Raw genomic sequence first — 14,797 nt, forward strand, 5'->3', positions numbered from 1 at the left:
TTATAATGGGAAAAATGGGATGATTTTACTCTTTTTGTTATCAACAAGGAGAAATGGTGTGGTGACGTGTCCTTCAAAACAGAGTAGTGTAATTGACCCTTCACCAGGAGGCTGATTGACAGGTGATCTGACCAATGATAAGGCCAAATCTGCCATTTTTGTCTGACAAACACACCAGACAGGAGAGTGGATTAATATTGGTGGACTTGAACTTGAAAAATGGTGTGTACTGACAACTTTCGCAGTTCACAAGAAACCTTTTGATGTTCATTCATGTTTATTGCATGCTATAGATTTGTGCTGCATTGTTTGATTTTAGTACATAAGAGTAATGACATGAGAAAATTAGCAGGAAAAAGAAAATCTGTGTGTGTTGTAAAGGTAATGTAGTGCAGTCTGTAAATGGCCGAACTGTGCTCCACTTCCAGCAGTGTGAGAGATGGTGACTGTGGTGATTCAGTTCATGGTGTTTAAAATTAGCCATGACATCCATCACTGGCACCTGGAGAGGATCAGGGCACCGGCCGTCCTTCAGCCCACACACATCTGCATCCTCAGTGCACTACAGAAGAGCAGCCACAGAGGGAGCCAGAGGTCTGGAACACCTGGAGAGAGATCTGCATGCACGCTTGTTTTTCTCAACGGTAGTTGCGTATCCTCGTCTGGTGCATGTGAGCTGGATCTTTACATAATGGGCACCAGATAGTCAACAAGAAAATTTCTATTCATATTTATAAATAGTTGGGCTATCAACTGCTGTGTCCTACATTTAGCTCCATGAGCCATTCCAATTTGAGCCCTTAATTACTATGAGGTATGGAAAAAAAAAATAATGCATTTTAACATGAATGCATGTGATGTCAGATACAACAAAAGTGACTGTGAGCGCCTGTGGTTACATGAATGCTTACATTAAATTACAGCTCAAGTCGTTCTTTTTTTCCTCTGGAGGAAACAGTTTCAAGAGGAGACTCGCTGCCTGCTGCCTACAAAGACAGCATTCTAAAAAACAAAACGTCTTTAAAAAAACTCGATGGACCACACAAACACTCTACTGGAGACTACAGAAGCCCATTTCCGCCACATAAGAAAAAAAAAAAACATGATTTGGCAAATCATAATTATGGGATAAATGTCATTTTTATGAGATAAAAGGCTGAAATTATGTCATAAAAGTTTAAATTATGACATAAAAAGTCATAATTATGACAAAATTAGAGCAGCTGAAATGATTACAAAAAGTTTAAAGTCATTATTATGACTCATAATTAACAGCAGTATTATGACAAAAGTCATACTTTTGTCATACATAAATTATGAGATACTATTTCATCATTATGTAAAAATATGCACAAAATGTTTACATTATGACATGGAAGTCAGTTGCATTTTAAAATTCAAAATACGACACAGTCTTAATAATGAGATGTTAAGTAAACATAAATCGAAATTATGAGATAGTACGTTATAAGTCAACTTTATTACAAAAAGTTTAAATTATGACATAAAAGTCAAAATGACTGTTCATAATTATAACAAAAAGTTCATGGTGAGGTAAAAGAGATAAAATGACAAAAGGTTTAAACAGACAAATTATGACAACTTCAGTTATGATATTGAGTCATAATTATAAATCAAATTATGACAAAAATGACAAAAGTTCAAAATCATGACAAAAAGAGTCATACTTATTACATTAATTTTAAATTATTTTTTAGAAATTTACTGTAGACAAAGGAGAGTCGCAACACCCAAGTAAGATATAAAAGAGTTTTAAGAAATAAAAGATCACAAAGTCAATTAAATTTCAAGTATGTACATAGAAGTGTATACATGTTACTTAGTTCCCAATTCATTTTAACAGATCTTGACCATAGCAAATGTTGCAGCATGTTGCAACAATGCTTTAATAATAAATATTAAACTGCATAACAGGCAACTTAATCTTTTGTTAATACATTTCACTATTCAGTGATCAGATCTAACATTGATTCTTATTTCTTTATTTTACTTCATACAATGCATTCTGTAATTGCCTTTCCTGTAAATAATAATGTTGTGTTCTGAGGTTTTGATCTTTTTGTTTAGACTGCAGTGTCAGTTAACAGTAAATATAGCACAGAAACATGACAGCACATCCCAATAAGAGATGATGGTTTGCATTGTTTGTGCATGTGTGCTCATATATTTGCATATAACTTTCTGTCATGATGGAATCTTGCCAGCATTGGCAATGCATCACACATACACACACACACACACACACACACACACACACACACACACACACACACAGCTGCATGAGTTTGGAGTGTGTGAAGATGGTGATGAAATTGTTAGGTGTGAATGCTTAAGATGTGCCTTGATTCGACTGACCGAATTTAGACATATGAACGGGTGATTCATATCACAGCAGTTTTGCATACAACCAACCAATTAGTATTTTATTCCTTCTTATTATAGTTTGAATTGGCTCATCATTAATAACTGTCAGTTCCTCTTCAGGAACTCGAGCTGCGTCATAAAACGCTTTGGGGAACGCCTCCCGCATGGCTGTGAATCATGTGTGTAATCAGACCAATGGATGGGCGAGACGTCATAGGCGGGTGACATCAGAGACCAGGAAGCTTAAAAGCACGTGCAGTGAAACCTTCTGTCTTTCAGGAAGCGCTCTGTGTGTGTCTGTACCATTTTTGTTTGTGAGTCTTATTTAGTGTTGTTTGTCCGTCCCCCCCGGGGAGCTGGCTTGGCATTTCACCTGTCTTCCTCCAAGGAGCTATCTGTCTTCCGGCTTCGGCATCATCTTTAAAAACGCCCCGGCGCTGCCCTCCAAGCCGCTGAATACAACTTCAGCACTGGTGGGCAAAGGGTACTCGGCAGTGGGTCAGGCTGGTGCGTGTCTCCACACCATGACGGTGTTACAGGCGTACCAAGCTGACCTGCTAATGGATTTAGATGAGCAGGAGCACGTGAAATCCGAGGTGCCATTGGGCGGTTCATGGCAGCTATGGTGGCTGCGGAGAGAGGCGGGGGCAGCCTCCACCGAGTACCAGCTCCTCATACAGGGATGCACAAAAGCAGAGCGTCACCTCACGTGCTCCCTCGTCTAAACGGGACCATGAGTCAAAGCGGCACTCTGGGTCGGGGGCATCTTAGCCTAAGCCGGATCTGCGGACCATCCTTAAGGCTAAGAGGTCCTCGGCCACACGGCCAAAAAGCTATCTTCTCTTAAGAGAGTTGGGGACCTTGCCCTAGCTGTCCCACACTAGGCAGAGATTCGTAAGTCTGGCGGCTTGGGCAGTCTCAGGTTACGTATGTAACCATTGTTCCTCAAGGGAACGAGACGATGCATCGCAGTGCCACATATCCGGTATCTCTGCCGGCACTTGCTTCATTCCTAGAGGCTAATGCCAGTTTCACCACACGGGCTTTTAAGCTTCCTGGTCTCTGATGTCAACCCGCCTATGACGTCTGCCCATCCATTGATCTGATTACACACTTGATTCAGAGCCAGTCATGATGGAGTGTTTTCCCCAAAGCATTTTTTACGACGCAGCCATAGGTCTCGTTCCATCGAGGAACCATGGTTTACATACGTAACCTGAGACGTTAAAACTGTTATCTGGTATTTTAGAACATGAAATGGTACTGAATTTGCCTCTATATGTTTTTCTGTGTTTTAGGAAACATTCATAACAGCATATCTTCTTCTCTCCTGGTACAAATGGCCACACAGCTTAAAAATCATCACGCTTTGTATTTCTATAGTTCATGTTCAGGTTCATCACACTTGAGTTTGCTGCTGTTGTTTTCTTTTAATGACGGATGCTTTCTAGAGGGTTTGTCAGTTCTGCAGAGACTGGATAGAGCTGCAGCACTGAACTCTGTTCTGTTACTCCTCTATTAGACTGATCAATAAATGCTGCATCTGCTGTCAGAGGAGAACACAACAACACCAAGAACACAGAGAAGACTACAGTCGTGGAACAGCTTATGAAGAGTATTTAATTACTTATGATTTTTCACAGGTTTTCCAGTAACAAAATCTAAACATTCTTAAATAAAGAAACATTTACTTGGTAATAACATTAGACAATATCTCTTTTTTTTTCTGAAATATCAAAATTTGGTTAGTTTTTGTCTTTGCAACAGGGTAAAAATAAATAAATAGTAGCAATAATAATAATAATACTTATAATAATAATTTTAAAGGGGAAATAGGAAAATATTTTTTCTTTATTTTTTTTACTTAACTAGCCTCTGAAACACCTTTATTGCATTATGTTTAACACTGTAAATATCACTGTAAAAATATTTTTTGGACTTGATTCATTCTGAACAGTATATTCAAGATTATTTAGCCAAAAAATTGAGAATTTATTCTTAACATGTCCATGCGTTATACTTGTTTGCAATCTGTTCACATGTATTTTCCAGCAGAGGGCAGACTAGTTCACAGCAGAGACCCTCAGCTTCATTAGAAAACATTTCTAATACTGATTTGTTGAAAAGTGTTGGAAAAATTATACATATTTTAGAAAAAGGCTGACAATGTATTAGAAGAGCATTAAATAGTACTTCACAATTCTTTCTAAAGGTGTTTGACTCTAAGATCCTTGAACATTGATGGTCTTGAATCCGTGCAGGATGGTGAGAGGATTCATCAACACTAAACTAGCGTAAAGCATCTTGGCACCCGCCATCCTGGGAGTGAAATTAATGGGCATCCTCATGGTTTCTCGAGGCCGGATTGTAAGCCTGAAATATAAGGAACAGGACATTTAGGGAGCAACAACAGGCCAGCATCACCTTTACTGTTACAAGCATCACTATTACTGCTGCTCATGTTTAGGGTTAGTGGTTTAAACAGAGGTTTATTTGTAGGCCTATATACTGGGACAAATCTACAGTTTAAACCACAAATGGACTCACACTAGAGATTCTGCGATACGCATACACACAGAAACTGAAATAACCTGTGATTCAGAAATGCTGACGGACAAGTGCATAAATTTTAATAGACACAGCTGTACACTGTGTACACCCTCCCAGTATAAACATACATCTGAATGAATTCAACTGTTTGACGCCCATCAGCGACATGTTCACACAGACTCACTCTTCAGGTATGTGAACAAAAATTCATCACAGTAATCATAGTTTCTGCTAAAATACTGTTACTGCTGTAAAATCTAAATGAGTATGGGATCTGTCTTAAACCGTAAGAATCTTTCTGTTGTTTTTTATTTACTTTTTAATTACAGTGATGGATAATATAGTTTTACTGTACTGTAGTGGAAAAACTGTACTGTAGTCACTGTTGATAAATTTGGAAAGGAGGTTGGCAGATTTCAACATGAGATAGTGGGAAATGGGTGTGGATAGAAATGGATGAAAATGGATGTGTAATTTTTTATATATATTAAAATACTCAATCAAGCTAATTATGCAGAGACATTTGTATGTTGATTCTTCTGAAAATATATGACTGACACTTTCTAAACATTCTGTTTGTTTGACCATTGACTGATGGGGGCATGTTTGGGAAACCTGTTTCATAACAGTCATTTACATGTATGATTATGTTGTGTATTCATTTGGTGATTGCTCAGAAATGAAAAGACTTCATGTACCATTGTTTGAATCTTCTCCTGAAGTCCTGAACACGGCTACAGTCAGTTCACCGCTCACTGTAGTGCTGAACGGGTTGGTGAAGGTCACTGTGGCCACTTGCTGTGTGTTTGATGACCACAATACTCATTCTGAACCTGGAACAAAAAATGCACAAAAAAAAAAAAAAACCTTAGAATTTGTATATTATGAATTATAAAGCTTCTTATATACAACATTTGCATGTTGTAATGCATGATACATTTCCATAAATAATTGTAACCAAAATTAACATGCATTTTAATATTTGACAATTATTTGTTAGAAGTAAGAACTGTAAGATATAAAGTAACAAATAAAATATTTATCCTGTGGTGAAAACGGGCTTCCAAAGAAATTAGTTGTTTGTTTGTAATTCTAATTATATGCCTATTTTCCAAGGTGTAACAATGAATAAAGAAATATTATAATTTAATATAACTGAGGTTACAGTTATTAATAAAATCATGCAGTGCATTAAAAGGTGTATTACTACAAGGCATAAATGATGCAATAAAGCATGTTTATAATGCATTATATATAAAGGTCTCAGTAAGTGTCACCACAATCTTTCCCACATAGGATCTATGATTTTTGGATTGATGCATGTCTTTATTAAGCAGATCTTAAAAACAATCTGAAAAAAGTTTATTTTGTAACTAAACAAATGTCATTTTTCATTTCATCGTACTAACTGTATTCTTAATGCATTCAAGGATGGGACTCTATTTTGTTCTTTTGGGAACTGATTGGTCAAGTCATGCTGACTTTTATAAACAACATTAAATGGCAACATGGATTGGGCCAGCATATACCTGTATATTGAGGGAAGGGCTGCGGATGTTGAACTCTTCTGAAGCCAGCACTCTCTCCTGAGACTTCACATCCTCAATAACCACAGCCAGGTTAACCAGAGAATCCTCCTCAGCTTCCGTCAGCATGTACTCCTTGAAGGAGATCTCATGTTGTATAGTCACAGCTGGTGGAGTACAAGAAACAGGGATCGTGGATTTGACTGAGCAATTCCTAATGAGTCAGTTTGCCACCTTTTGACATTCAAAATCATATGATCCAATAATAACCATATGGGGTTTTTTACACTGTGAGACTTGGAAGTAGATGAAATGTGTTATGCACCATGGCTGTGTTCAGAATGGAATATTAGTTACTGCATAATGTGCACAGCTCACTATTTATAAAAAAAATAAAAAATAAAAAAAAGTAAATGAACAGTATGCAGTGTGCATTCCATGATGAACATTTCAGACAGTAGTAGGCTATAATTAGGTCATGTGATCTCAACAAAATACATGTGAGTGACATCCAGCTTCTCTTCAGAAGGGCCTTTATATTTTAGTTTTTAATAGAAACTATATATAGAACTTATATATTATTTATTTGATTTTTTTTGCTATATTTATTTTTTTTCCTCTATTTTATTTATATATTTATTTATTTATTTTTCACCATAATTTGCAGAGCTCTTACTTTCTTTCGGGCCGATCTTCATGTCGCCATGAGCCTCCCAGAAGGTTCCGGTGGGATTGCGGTTGTACTCCTTGTTCTGAGCATTTACATGTTTTCTCAGAAGTTTCGGAACAGCGACTTTGTTTGTGATTATGACATTGAAAGAAATGTTTTCGCCAACTACAGGGGCTTTCAGAAGCTGGAGAGAAACTGCAAGGCCCTGAGGTGCTGCATGAAAGGACATGCTAAATGAAATGTTTGATCAATGCATTCAGTCATATAATACTCAAACAAACAAAAAAGTGGAAAATCAAATGCTAGAACTTACCCACTATTCCTGTAGAACCTTCACCACTGCGAACTGGAAGAGAGTATTTTTTAAATGCAGATAAATATAATGTGTGTGTGTGTGTGTGTGTGTGTGCATGAGTGTGTACTGTATATACATTCGCATACACATAAATATATTTTCATTTATTTATTATTATTGTTATTACTTTTTTCAGATTCTGATTCTAGTCAGATGAATTACACACGTCAGCTTACAAAAATGAAAAGCTAGAGTGACTTACCATCAGTGCTCAGTGTATGAACTGTGCTGTCATCTAAACGTGAAAGAAGGAGATTTTTGTATAAAACTAGCAGTAATTAAATGGTAAGTATTTTGTATTTTTCTGTCTCTTACCCATCTCAGTTTTGTATTCAGATGTGATGTCTTGCATATGCATGGATCCTGGATGTTTGGTGCAGATCAGAGCTCCAACTCTGTTTTTATCAATGCTGGTTGATAATACTTTCCCATTTTTGACAATTACTCTGTGCACATTCCCATTCACTGCTGCATAAACGAACGGCACATCGTATTGCGCATCCACCCTCCGCTCATAAATGGCAGTAACAGCAGCAGGGCCACAGCGGAACATTTCTGTGACAGAATACTGATGTTTAAGCATGATTATAATCCAATCCCTCAAAAAATAGCATGCTTTGGATAAAACAAATGGGATGCTATGTAGGCAGCTCACTAGGTTTTTGGAACAAAGCCCACAACTTAACTGGCCCACCAGATCAGTACTAACCAGCATAAACCAGCCTATAAGAAATTGGTCTTTTCAGCAGGAATAAATAACTGAGATTTCCATATGCATAAGCCTTTGTAAAATTTGCTTTTATGACAGACCTCCGCTCATCTCTTGTGGCGCGGGGTCGAGAACCTGCCATCCATCATAACCTTGACCCAGATCAGGCCTCTTCATCCAACTCTCCACCCACACATGGAAGTTCCTGAAAAAGGCCAAACACTTTTAGCTTTTCTTCTGAACTTTCTATTCATCAAAGAATTCTGAAAAATAAAATATATCACAGTTTCCACAAAAATATGAAGCAGCACAAATGTTTTCAATACTGATAATAATCAGAACTGTTTATTGAGCAGCAAATCAGCATATAATCCTACAACTTGTCCTCTTGATCCTGTTGCATCTCATCTCCTTCAAACCATTTATCCTGCAGTTGTACCTGCACTCATTCACATCATTAACACATCCCTTCAAACTGGTGTTTTTCCTTCAGCATTTAGACAGGCTCGTATAACCCCACTACTTAAGAAACCCACCCTTAACCCATCTCTTTTAGAGAATTACAGAATGGTTTCCCTTCTGTCTTTCATTGCAAAAACACTTGAAAGAGCTGTGTTCAACCAAGTCTCTGCCTTTTTCACACAGAACAACCGCCTCGACAGCAACCAGTCTGGTTTCAGAAGTGGAGAATTAACTGAGACTGCCTTGCTCTCAGTTGTTGAAGCCCTAAGACTGGCAAGAGCGGCTTCGAAAACTTCTATACTTATCTTGATGGATCTGTCCAATGCTTTTGATACTGTAAACCTCCAGATTCTCCTGTCAACCCTATTGGCAAGGGACATCTCAGGCACCACACTCCAGTGGTTTGAGTCTTACCCTCTCAGACAGGTCCTTCAAGATATTTTGGAGAGGTGAGATGTCCAAGTCACAACATCTAGCTACTGGGGTGCCTCAGGGCTCAGTTCTTGGACCACTTCTCTTCCCTGTCTACATGGCATCACTAGGTTCTGTCATTCAGAAACATGGCTTTTCATACCACTGCTATGCTGATGACACTCAACTCTACCTCTCATTTCATCCTGATGATCTGACGATAGCTGCTCGCATCTCAGCTTGACAAACAGACATTTCTTGTTGAATGAAGGACCATCACCTTCAACTCAACCTTGCCAAGACAGAACTGCTTGTGGTTCCATCAAACCCATCATTTGCTCTTCTCATGCATATCATTGCTCTTTTGTTGATTTTGATTGCTTATATTGTCCTTATTTGTAAGTCGCTTTAGATAAAAGCATCTGCTTAATGACTAAATGTACTGTAATGTAATGTAAATGTAATATAAGAATGGAATAAATTACATTTGAACATATATTCACCTAGAAAACAGTTATTTTAAACTGTAATAATACTACACCATATTACTGTTTTCACTGTATTTTGGATCAAATATGGATTTTAGCATAACTTACCAGATACTATCTCTGCGATGGGCAATTTTTTCCCCCATCTCACTGTAATATTCCTCAATCACCATATTTCTGTTTGTGTCGTGAGCTGAGTTGAAGTTGGTGACGACTCGAGTCGGAATGCCAAGGGCTCTCATTACTATAACACAAATAAATGCATTTCATATTGATAATCAACAGCACAAATTAAATTACCACATAATGTAATTGTTTGTGATTATTTTTGTTCGGTCCATGAAACACCAAAAGGCGCCTTTTTTTTGAGTGTGGTATTATAAATCACCATTCACTATCACTGTATGAAAAAAAAAGAGCTCCTTTTGTGTTTCACAGCAAAGAAGATGTGAGATTTTTTAAGTAAATTAACACTTTAAAGCGCACACACACACACACACACACACACACACACACACTACAGTAACATTTAACAGATTGGGGTCAATAAGGTTTTTTTTTTAAAAGAAGTCTCTTACAGTATGTTCACCATTTATTTGATCAAAAACACAATAAACAGTAATATTGTAAAATATTAATACACTTTAAAATAAAATTTTTCTATTTGAATATATTGTAAATTATAATTTATTCCTGTGATCAAAGCTGAATTTTCAGCATCATAACATCATTATTTTTTTTCATTATTCTGTTTTTTAATCATTATTATGTATTGAGTGTTTCTGGATCCTTCAGAAATCATTCTAATACACTGAATTGAAGGATGGTGAATATTTTTGTAGAAACTGTGATACATTTTATTTTTCAGGATTCTTTGATTAAGTTCCTTCTGTTCAGAATTCTTTGAACAGAAGGTCAAAAGAACAGAATTTATTGAAACAGAAATCTTTCGTAAACATTATAAATGGCTTTACTGTCGCTTTTGATCAATTTAAAGCATTCCTTCAAAAATTGTTCTGACCTCAAACTTTTGAATGTAATGACTTCTATTTGTCCCACCTGTACACATGACAGCAGCAAACACCCAGCCACTGTCCATATTTCACAGGCCTGAATTGTGTTTCTGACCACAAACCCTGAGAATATCTGCGCTGCCGGTCCACTGGTGAAGGGTTGACGCCATCTTTGTAGTCCCCTGACCAGTTTCCCATTAACACTCCTTTATCATCATTACAGTTCACCTGTTAGAAAGACAGAGAGGACTAATATTAATACATGAAGGAAGAGAGAGAGCAGAGAGGAGAGAATGAGAGCAGATCCTCACCATCGCTGAGATCACGCGGCTGATGTAAACCGGATTGCTGCGGTTCAGTAGATCTTTACCCATATCCGCTTTGATGTTGAGGACTCACCTGCAGCAATTTCATACAGATGTCCAGTATCCCTTTTTCATACTGAAAACACATTTATGCATGACAGGAGTTAATGTGAAGCCGTTGTTCAGTGCTGAGCTGTCAGTCAATGGTCAAACATCTCACCTGATCAAACGACCAGGGTCTGGAGACAATGTTCCCGGGGCTGCCTTTAAACAGCAGGCCAAAATCATTCCTGACAAATTCATTCCTCAGATCCTCCGACTGCAGAAACACTGAATCAGCTGCAGCTCAAAAACACAACTGTTTGTTTGTTTGTTTTATTGGTGATCTTTGTGTAAAGAAAAAAATGAAAGTAGTAAGCGATAAGAGGCTATGCATTACTGTGAATTTAGCAGCTGATAAAATAGTGGCAAAAGCTATGTTAAATTACACTATTACAATAAAACTTTCAATGTATAATTACACTACCAAAACTTTTATTCAGCAAGGATGCATTAAATTGTTCAAAAGGTACAGTATGGAATTACAAATGATTTAGATTTCAAATAAATGCTGCTGCTCAAATATGTGCTTCAAAATCAAAGAATCCTGAAAAATAAGATTTGTCACAAAATGTTTCAACAAAAAATAGGAAGCAAGCAGTACAGCAAATCAACATATTAGAGTGATAGCCTGCCATGTAACAGCATACTATCAAGGCATTCGGTTTTGTATGGGCACACAGACAGCACTCACCTTGGCACCAGGGGTTGAAGAGGAGCGTGAACTGGCCGAGCAGATGGTGACTTCACAGTCAAACGGGGTCTCGACTTTCATCTGAAGCGTGTAGACACCGACAGAAGCAGACGCAGGGGTGGACAGTGATATCCATAGAGCATGGGGTCCAGTCGGATTCGGGATGCTCCTCTCCAGAACAGCGCTCCATTGAGTCAGAGAGGGCTGTCCGAGCCTGGTGACCGGAACCTCCACAGACAGCGGACCTGCGGTAAGGAGAGAAGAGTGGAGTGGGTACTTTTACATTTGCATATATTGCCATAAAATTATACAAAATATTAAAAAATGTCAGGTTTTACTCTACTTGTAAGGACATTTGGTCCCCATAAAATGTAGGCAAAAGCTAACCCCCTCACACACAAATGCACAAACATACCTAGAACAATTCGGAAGATCAGTTTTTCCTTCATTGGATCAAATGGCCGCGCCCTTCATAGTTCATTCGTACTGTGAAGGCCTGTCCTCTCCGCAGGAACCAGAGTGCTGGAAACTCAGACCATCGGTCTTGTGCCGAATCATCGTTTTGCATCTGTTGCAGGTCGACACTTCGAAGTTTGAACTCTGTGTCAAAAATGGTCAAATTATTTTTGAGGCAGCTGCAAATGTTTTTATGTAAAAATATAAGTAATTTTAAATAGCTTTTAATAATACTTTTTAAATATAATTGTATTAATTTTCAATATTTTTCAAATAAACAGTGTTCTAAATCATCTTCAAAAAAACTGTTTTTAAGCAAACAAAAATAGAACTTAATTATGTTTAAGTGTTTTAAGTTAATAGCAATTCATTAATTTATTATAGCAGAGTAAATAGTAAAGTAAAATAATCTGATTATTTAAGAAAAGATTAAATGCAATATGCTAATAAATATAACTTATTGTAAAAGGCTTAGCAAAACGTTTTGAAAGTAAAGCAAAAAAAAATAAATTTATTTTTATTTATAATAAAATAAAATAAAAAAAAAATAAAATAAAAAAATAATAAAATAAAATAAAAGAAGAAATCGTTAAAAAATTTAGAAGCTCACCATCCATGATGCAGTGTTGTGGTTTGCTGTTTGATTCAAAGGTCTTCGTTTACTGTGCTTTTTATACTTATTCCTTTTGCTGTTCACCAACGTTGCCAGACCACATTCACGTAAAGACACGGAATGTTACAATCAAAAGAACCCACACCTCAAACAATTACGCAATCGAACATACGTGAGCACTGTGTTTCAGCAGGTGGATACAGAATGTGCAAGCTCAGACATCTGTCTCATCTATATATACCTACAGTGCAGGATATTTTCCATGTCCTCATCATACTAACATAAACTGTTTATGCTATTTATTTTTTTTTTTATTTTTTTTTTTTTTTTTTTTTTTTTTTTTTTTTTTTTTTAATGTTTGTATGTATGTTTGTTTGTTTGTTTGTTCTTTTATTAATTCATTCATTCATTCATTCATTCATTCATTCATTCATTCATTCAGGAGTTCTTTCTGGTCCTCAAATCTGATTGGATGAGCCGTTTCATCATTTGTATCATCTTTTCTTACAGAGAGTGTCATTGCGGATACCCAAACCCACAATAATTTAATAAAGAGTATAATAATAAAATAATATCTGATGTTATGCAACAGAATGTAGTTTTTAACAGTTTTTTAAGGTAAGTAAGTGGTTTAGACTTCAAAACAAAGTTTTGGGCTGAGGGGAAAGTTTCATAACTTTATAATTTTATAAAACTTTAATGCTTAAGAGCTTGGCCTTTGTACTCTTGACTGAATTGCTTAGCAACTAATGGCTATTTTGGTTTATGAGAATGCTCATTTAAATAATACGTTTGTGTGTGGTTTGTGTGTGGTGTGTGTGTGTGTGTGTGTGTGTGTGTGTGTGTGTGTGTGTGTGTGTGTGTGTGTAAAAAGCTTTTAATTAATGCTAATTTAAATCAAAACACAAAGATGCAGAAAAATACAAGAAACATTTTTTATTTAAAGCAGAATAAATAAAGGCAGTATAACAGGTTACATTGATGTACAATTACGAATGAAATAATATAATATATATATATATATATACTTTTGAAAAGATGTATATATCTTTCCAAAAGCAAAATTAATGCCATTAATGCAATCTTTTTTTTTTTTTTTTGGTTCTGGGGCGAAACAGGTTTTGTGTGATTCAGCCCTTAGAGAATACTAATAATGAGTCTTGTGTGTTATTTATTTATTTATTAATTGGTTGGTATTTTCAGTGTTACTTGAGAGCTTTATTATTCTGCATTGTATAGACTGTGAAAAGTCTGCATTTATAAAACACGTTATTGGGTCAACAGTCACGGAAAGGGCCTGAGATCACTGAGGTTACATGCCCTTACTCAAACCAGTAAGAATATATAACAACTCATGACAGATATATAACGGATAAGAGGTGGAGGGGTGTGGTGCTTGGTTTCACTCCCAGTTCACTTATTCACTCTGCCCATTTTCCAAGGGACTCTGATTATGACATTCTCATGAAGTAGGAGGATTATGAAATACTGTATATGACATGAAACAACCTCTGTATGTATGAGAAAAAACTGTGGTATTTACATTATCAGCACAGATATTATCAGCACAGTCTTTGTAAATGGTTTTCATGAGCATGTCTGTTTCAAATGCTGCAATTGAATCAAATAAAGGCAATTGCTGTTAAAAAGATTAACCAATTTATTGAGACTGACACCAGAAGAAAGGGCTGTAAAAGCATTAAAGGTTTGAGTAGATGGACACACGTCATTAAAAATAAATTTATGTCACAGAAAAAATTTAAATCACAGAAAAAATCAAGTGAAGACACCAAATCCAAAGTGTGACCTTTCTGGTGTGTGGGGTCCAGAAAGACCTTGTTTCAACAAAGACAAATCATAGACAATACAATCTCAGAAAACAAAAGATACAAAAGCTGTCACTGGGGCAGTACTCTTTCAAAAGGTACTTATATGCACACTAGAGGCATTAATAAATAAATGTAAGGTTACAATATACACCTTTTAGAGGAAGTACATAGGTGCACTTTTTGATAAAGTGAGAGGAGTAAAAAAAAAAAAAAATATATATATATATATATA

General features: G+C 36.4%; 1 pseudogene; it reads right to left on the reverse strand.

Moving 5' to 3' along the window:
- Positions 1-4,607: 4,607 nt before the first annotated feature.
- On the reverse strand, positions 4,608-12,178 carry LOC122137573 (annotated as a pseudogene).
- Positions 12,179-14,797: the final 2,619 nt, after the last annotated feature.

This window comes from Cyprinus carpio, chromosome B6 (assembly GCF_018340385.1).
Source record: "Cyprinus carpio isolate SPL01 chromosome B6, ASM1834038v1, whole genome shotgun sequence".
In the NCBI taxonomy this organism is placed as follows: Eukaryota; Metazoa; Chordata; class Actinopteri; order Cypriniformes; family Cyprinidae; genus Cyprinus; species Cyprinus carpio.